Below are 7,239 nucleotides of genomic sequence, written 5' to 3' on the forward strand. Positions count from 1 at the left end.
GAGACCAAGCCAAAGCCCTAAAGGAGGTTTTACCAACATTCCAGTACTGTCGTTTTAGGGCTTCGACCTAAGCCTCGTGATTATGGAAGAAAATAATGAAAAGCCCTTTCTGGACCTGTCTACAGAAGGAAATTTTAAGCCCTAGTTTCAAATTCCATAAATTATGAAACCAATCATCCAAAAAATTTCTAGGAGGGCATTTCTCAATGTCAACGCATGCAAAGAAAATGGCAGTGTCACAGAGCCGAGATTTTTCCAAAGCAATTGCCTTAAGCATAGCGTCATTTGGTGAGACAACAAATTCATTCAAAAGGTTGGGAGATTCCTTACCATCCTCAAATGATCTCTTGCCTCCAACCACCTGTACAAATCTCACATCAACGGAGACCCCATGATTACTGGGTGCCACCGTCTTTGCAAAAGTCTTCTTATGAGGCAAGCTTGAAGGGCTAGGGCTAGGGTTAGAAGCTAAGGCTGGGGTTTCAAAACCAGAAGGGAAAGAGGAAGCACCAAAACCTGAAGGAACAATGGAAGGCGATGGAGATAACATAGCAGGATTGGGATTAATGGCGATAAGGGAGCCATCAGATCCAGTCTCCATAGCGCAGAAAGAAAATGCAGAGCAGAGGTAAACAAGGAGATAAGGAAAGAGAAAATCAAATCGGGGTGGAGGAGCGTTCTCCTCCACAAATGATCACCATGCCCCCAAGGCACGCGTCACCATCCGTGCGCCGCCGAAGACAAAAACTTGCAAATCAAACGCCTAAGTCTCTGCAAATTTCGCTGCAAATTTCACTCCCCTTTTTTCCAATTTTCACTCCTGCTTTTGCTGCCCTTTCGCCGAAATATTTTCGTTCTTAAGATTTGAAATTGAATTGTTTTACAAAACACAAACCCAACCTTATTATTTTAATTAGTTTGAATGTTGTGAAATATGAAAGGGAAAATACTCAATTAAGTATACTAATGTTTCTTGATATGTATCTTAACCCTTGGTGACTTGACTATGTTGTGAATGTGTTTTAAATGTTGGTAGTCAATCAAATTGGTGATGTGTCAGTCTACCTTTTATGATTCAAGCATTTCCTTTTAGGCATAGATTTGAGTTAGATTATGGATGGACTGTTCTAAATACTATCTAAAGTTCGCACAAATTCGTGAAATTTTAGAGGTCTAGGTAATTACCACTGAACATTACCATTCATTTTTCACAAAAGAAAAATGATTTATTAAAATTTATCAACAGTTCTTGTGAGAGATAATGATCTTCACAAATTCAAATTTCTCTGGCACTTTACAATCCATGTTTGAAGTTTGCATTTAAATGAACAACTTAACTTGTACACCAATAGCCACCACAATAAAGGCAGAAACTTTGGCGCTTGTGCCCCTTGTTTAAATTGTATTTGATCATATATTTATAATTCCAGTGCCCGCTTTAAAATCCTAAAACAATATAGATTGAGTTGTATTACAATCAGGTAAGAAAATCTAATGTTTGGTCTTGACACGTTAATATGCACAAATATAGATTTGAACAGTTTTTCAATTCTGCCCGTCTCAAAAGGAGATTCCAATAAGCAAGTTTGGATGTTCATATAAGGCTCCATTTGCAGAAGCCTTCAGAAATTCTGAATGCAAGAGATTGCTACGAGCGGATTTATAGGTTCTTAACTACAGTTTCCTAAGGATATTATGATATCAAATAACAAATTTTCAACATTTGTTGCAGGTAACAAAATATTTCTGTTGGATGCTTTCATAAGAAGTTTTGGTCGTCTCTCGAACCATGTCTATATCTCAATTTTCATTTCTGTAGTTAAAAATAACCATTTATCGTTGTATAAGAGATACCTTGGTTTTAAATCATAAGGTCGTCCAAACATAGCTTCCATGTCCAAAGTGCACAGGTTACGAAATCAAAATGATCTTGGTCATTTTTACAAGATATAGGACTAGTGGAGGACTGCAACTGCCATAATTTTATGGCCAAAACTTTCCAATTTGGTGGCATGGTACATGCAAGACCAGGGTCCAAAAAAATTGTATGGTAAAACATTATAAAATGAATGTGGCACACGGAATTATGATGTAAAATTGGAAGGTATGTTATTCAAATCCAGCAGCTGATGAAATGGAGATTTCTTAGTTACTGATGCGGCCTCCTGGAGCCTGGAGGTGGAAGCGGCTGCGGACGGATGCGCGATGCTTTTGAAAGCATATTGGATGCTGACAGGATGCGTTTATTGAGTGCTAACTTCTGTTAACTGACCAAATCAGTGCCCAGAACTCTGTCATAGACTCAGTCATTGCCCAGAACTCAGCTAAAGGTCTGGTACGGGCCTCAATCATCTTATACAACACCCTTAATGGAGTATTTCAAACTTATATGGAACTGCTGTAGCAGTCCCTAACATAGACAACTCCTTCTGCAGTAGTATGACCCTCCAGCAGGTTTGTATATACCAAAGGAAGCCTTTGAATGTGCAAAGTCCTACTCCAACCTTGGATGGCTCTCACAAAACTCCTAACATTGCCCAGATTGGTATGGCCAGCTGACAGACAATTTGTAACAGCAGTTAGCACTCAATGAACTCCCAGCAGATAGACAATTATATATTGCCCTGTGTGAGCAATGTTGGGTGTTTTATGAGAGCCAGCAAATGGACAATTATATATATAATGTTTACCAATATTATATACATTAAATATATAATTATATTTACCACAATATATAGAGAGAGAGACACACACACACAGGCATCCATACACATCCTCATCCCTCCCAAAAAAAGATCACGCTTCCCGCATCTGCTTCCCACATCCATTTCAAAGTCCACATCCGAATCAGTAACTTAGAGATTTCAAATAAAATATGCAAGAAATAGGCACAAGCACACAAGCACGAATTACAGGTGATATTAGGATTGTTTCCTTCGAATCTGAAAAAATGGATTAAGGGATTGACCTCATTAGTGTTCTTGAACCCAGGCCAAAAGAGGTGGCATGTATGGCTTTCATGAAATGCTTCTCATTCCTGTGAGGCTGCGAGTCATACCTCATGAAATGAGTTTCAATATCGTGATAAAACGTCACATAATTTGCCACACCCAAAAAACACCACCTAATTTATTTATTTATTTTTCATTCGAGTTGCGAACTCTTGAATCCGTAACCTAAAGACTGCAACGAGGATTACTTGCCCAACCCAATTCTCGTGCTTCATGCGATGTAATTACAATTTGAATTGCAGCCATAACATTTAGAAGTACTGATATTCAAACAACACGCTCCCACAGGCAGAAAGGCTTGCAAAGATGAAGATGACGATAAGCCTCGATGAGCTTCTTCCTATCACTGGATAAACCCAATATCACCAATAGTCCTTGCAAGAACAAAACCCATTCATGAAATGGTGGAAGCGGCTAGCATCTCTTACAACAATTTCTCTACCAACGGTCTTAGAAATGAATTTTATTGCAGTGTGGCAGTCACCACACATACGGAGATTTTTGATAACTCGAATGGTTGCACCAGGGGGGATATTTATAATTCCAAAAGCAATAGCCAGCTTCTCACTATGATAGCAGAGCATGTGTTCCTTCTGATCTCCTTTAATGTCATGAAGCACGAAGTTTGTTTCTGGTACATACCCTTCTTCCTTGATCTTCTCCGTCAATTCCTCCAATAGTTTATAGATAGCATGTGCTTGTGGGTGTGATGGGTCATCTACTACAAATCTGTGAACCCTGTTCTGAGACTCAATCCAACTGCACCCTGGATCCTTCTTAATCCCCCTATCTCTCATCGTTATTCTAATCAACCTTACATCATCCCATCTACCAGCCGCAGCATAATTGTTTGCCAGAAGTACATAAGTTGATGCACATTCTGGTTCAAGATCCAAAAGACGTTCTGCCACACGTATGCTTAGTTTCAAATTGGAGTGAATTCTGCAGGCACCAAGCAATGCTCTCCAAATAACAGCGTCAGGTTCAATTGGCATATTGTTGATGAAGCATTCCGCTTCATCAAGACGGCCAGCACGACCTAGAAGGTCAACCATGCAAGCATAGTGATCCACTCCTGGTATAATTCCATGTTCTAGTCTCATAGAATCAAAGTATAACCTACCTTTATCCACAAAACCAGTATGACTACAAGCAACTAAAACACCCACAAAGGTAATTGCGTCTGGTTTTACACCAGCATGCTGCATCAGTTCAAAGAGGCCAAGTGCCTCAGAGCCATGGCCATTCTGTGCAAATCCAACAATCATTACATTCCAGCAGACTGCATTCAGTTGTGGCATTTTTTCGAAAAACCGTTGAGCATCCATTATGCTTCCACTTTTGGCATACATATTAACAAGGGCACCTCCGACAAATAAATCAGACTCAAAACCCAGTCTGATAACTTGTGAATGAATTTGTTTACCTCTTTCGGTAGCTGCTGAAGTAGCACATGCTTGAAGAACACTAGAAAATGTATAACAGTCTAGTCGGGTACTGCCTTCTCTTTGAAGTCGACAAAACAAATCAAGTGCTTCATCGCCATATCCATTTTGAGCATATCCAGCAATCAATGCATTCCATGTAGCCGCATTTGGATTTGGCATTTCAGAGAACAACCTGCGCGCTTCCTCCAGCTTCCCGTTCCTCGCAAAGCCACTGATCATCGCATTCCAGGACACCACATTCCTCTGAGGCATTTTGTCAAATAGTTTGCACGCATCCTCAACTTTCCCGTTCTGATTAAGTCCTGCAACCATCGCAGTCCACGACACCACATTTCGTTCAGTCATTCTGTCAAAAAGGCCGCTCGCATTCTCTACACTTCCACATTTGGCATACATCGTAATAAGAGCATTCTCAATTGCAACGCATGACAAAAATCCAGTTTTAACAACATAATTATGTACCTGTCTCCCCTGCTCAACATCGCCAAGATCCCTACAAACACTCGCGATCGTCAGAAACGTCCACTGCCTTGGCTCCACGCCTTCCTTCCTCATCTTCAGAAACAACTTCAAGGCTTCTTTCCGCTGTCCGTTCTGCGCATACCCCGCAATCATAGCACTCCAGGTGACAGAATTCCGTTCACGCATTTCATCGAACAATTGGCATGCGTTCTCCATTCTACCAATTAGCGCATATCCCGTAATCATACCAGTCCACGAGACAATATTTCGTTCAGGCATTTTATCAAATATTTTGCGTGCATCCATTAATTTTTGGTTTTTGACGTACATAATTTCAAGTCCTGTCGACAGATATTCATGGCTTTCAAAACCGTGTTTTATCATGTGAGTATGCACACGCTGGCCTGTAGGTAAGCATTTCGTATTTCCAGATGCCGTCAACATGCGAGAAATATAAGTTTCAATGTTTTCCCAGGGATCACATGAATTTGCATTCGAATTTAATTGTGGCTTGTGCATTTTATTGGTTATTTGGCATCTTAATAAGGCTGTTGCCATCCTGAATCTGTTTGTGGGTTGATGCAACTCGAAGCATTGGTAACAAGTTTTTTGTTTGGAGTATACAGACTGGTTCGTTTATAATAGCTTACAGTTTGCTCTCTTTTATTTTATGGGAGTGTAAATAGCTTCGTGTGAAACTTTACCCGTATCTTACAAGATAATAAAATTTCAAAAAATAGACTTTTAAATAGGAGAAAGTTCTCATGGTTGCTAAGGGTCAAATGAGTGTGTGTATATATATATATATAGAGGTCACAAACAAGTTTTAGGTATTTGATATGGGTTTATATATGTCTGAAATGCTATTCATGAGGGCTTATTTTACAAATTCAAAGAAGGGTCAAATAATTTTTTAATCAAATTTAATAACATGTTTTTTAAATGTAATTAAAAAAAAAAATCTAATTTTTTAAAACTTTGTAATATATATATGATTGGAATAAATTATAAGATTTAAGCATTACAAATATATCTTTTAGCTATTTCTCCTTCGGAAGATAAAGACAAGGATGTTGATAAAGATGTTGTTGTTGTTGACAGTTGGGCTCCTCCTGAGCCAACCAATAACCCAAAGGATTTCTAAGGATTTGATGATAAAGGCCCTCCTTCGGTTGGCCTAAACTACCATACTTACAAAACACATATACCAAACATCTGACATAAAAATCACTTTGTTTAGTAATCATTCAAGATTTAAACATAAATAATAATATAAATTAATTTCTTTTATTTAAATACAAATTCTAGATCAACATCAACTATATATATATATATATTGAAGAAGACATTTATTTTCTATTAAATACATAATTGGGAAATGTTCATCATGTGTATCAAGGAAGGGGAGATTGAATTAATAGAAAAATTTACATAAAACAATGCAAATTACACATGTGATAGTTGTATTACGTACTACCATTTATCTTTTTTATTAATTTATCCATATGAGACTAGAAATGTCTACAATTCATTAGCTTTGTACCTTTAATAATGCACTTATGAGGCAAGTTGAAAATTTGTTACTTTAAAATATTAGAAAATAATTTTTATCTTTACTAAAAATAGAGGGAACCAATCAGAAGATAAATAAATGTTATTATTTCAAAATTTGACATTATGAAAATTAAAGAACTATAGTACACACTAATAAACTCTAAAAATACTTAAATTTGATTGGTCAATTGATTAAAAAAATTATATCTCATGGATGCAATGAAACTAATAATTATGATAGTTCTTGTTTATAAAATGTTTGATACTTTAAATAAAATTGTATAAACAGTTGTGACGTAGAAGTTATTGCTGATTATAAGTACATATAATTAAATGGAAGGTACTCTTCTGATTTAAAAAGTAAAAAATCATTAGATTTCATGGGCAAATGCATCAAGTTGTGGTGTCTAAAATATGACACCTTTTTATTTTTTTCAAAGAAAACACTAGTGTGCATGCACTATGGAATTCAAATTTTCATAATGCGTACGCACTATTGGAAATTACATAAAACAATAGCAACCCATGACCCCATCCATTCTAATTCAATTTTTTTTTGTTGTCTTTTCCTTCTCTAGCTCACAACAACACACGTGCATTCTTTAGAAGGGTCAAAGTTTTTCTCTCACCCCCTCAAAATGTCTCCTCATCATCGAAGATCAAGATCTGGTTTATCGAGTATGTTTTCTAACCTTATTTTTTGTATTGTTTTGTATGTTTTAGCATTGTTTTGTATGTTGTTTTTAGTTTTTTTAAAAGTTTGT

At 37.1% G+C, this 7,239-nt stretch overlaps 1 pseudogene across 2 annotated transcripts; it reads right to left on the minus strand.

Annotated features, from left to right (window-relative positions):
* Positions 1-1,528: 1,528 nt before the first annotated feature.
* Positions 1,529-5,617, minus strand: LOC149580388 (pentatricopeptide repeat-containing protein At4g14050, mitochondrial pseudogene; annotated as a pseudogene). Of its 2 annotated transcripts, none has more exons than XR_016353536.1 (3): positions 2,969-5,617; positions 2,727-2,811; positions 1,529-2,555 (listed from the first exon to the last, which is right to left on the minus strand). The product of XR_016353536.1 is annotated as a pentatricopeptide repeat-containing protein At4g14050, mitochondrial pseudogene, transcript variant X2 (transcript). The 2 variants fall into 2 exon arrangements; XR_016353534.1 differs by having other exon boundaries at positions 1,529-2,624.
* Between the last annotated feature and the right edge of the window lie 1,622 nt (positions 5,618-7,239).

The sequence above is a fragment of the Cupressus sempervirens genome, chromosome 1, assembly GCF_028749045.1.
Source record: "Cupressus sempervirens isolate cs-2001-9-10 chromosome 1, ASM2874904v1, whole genome shotgun sequence".
Taxonomy (NCBI): Eukaryota; Viridiplantae; Streptophyta; class Pinopsida; order Cupressales; family Cupressaceae; genus Cupressus; species Cupressus sempervirens.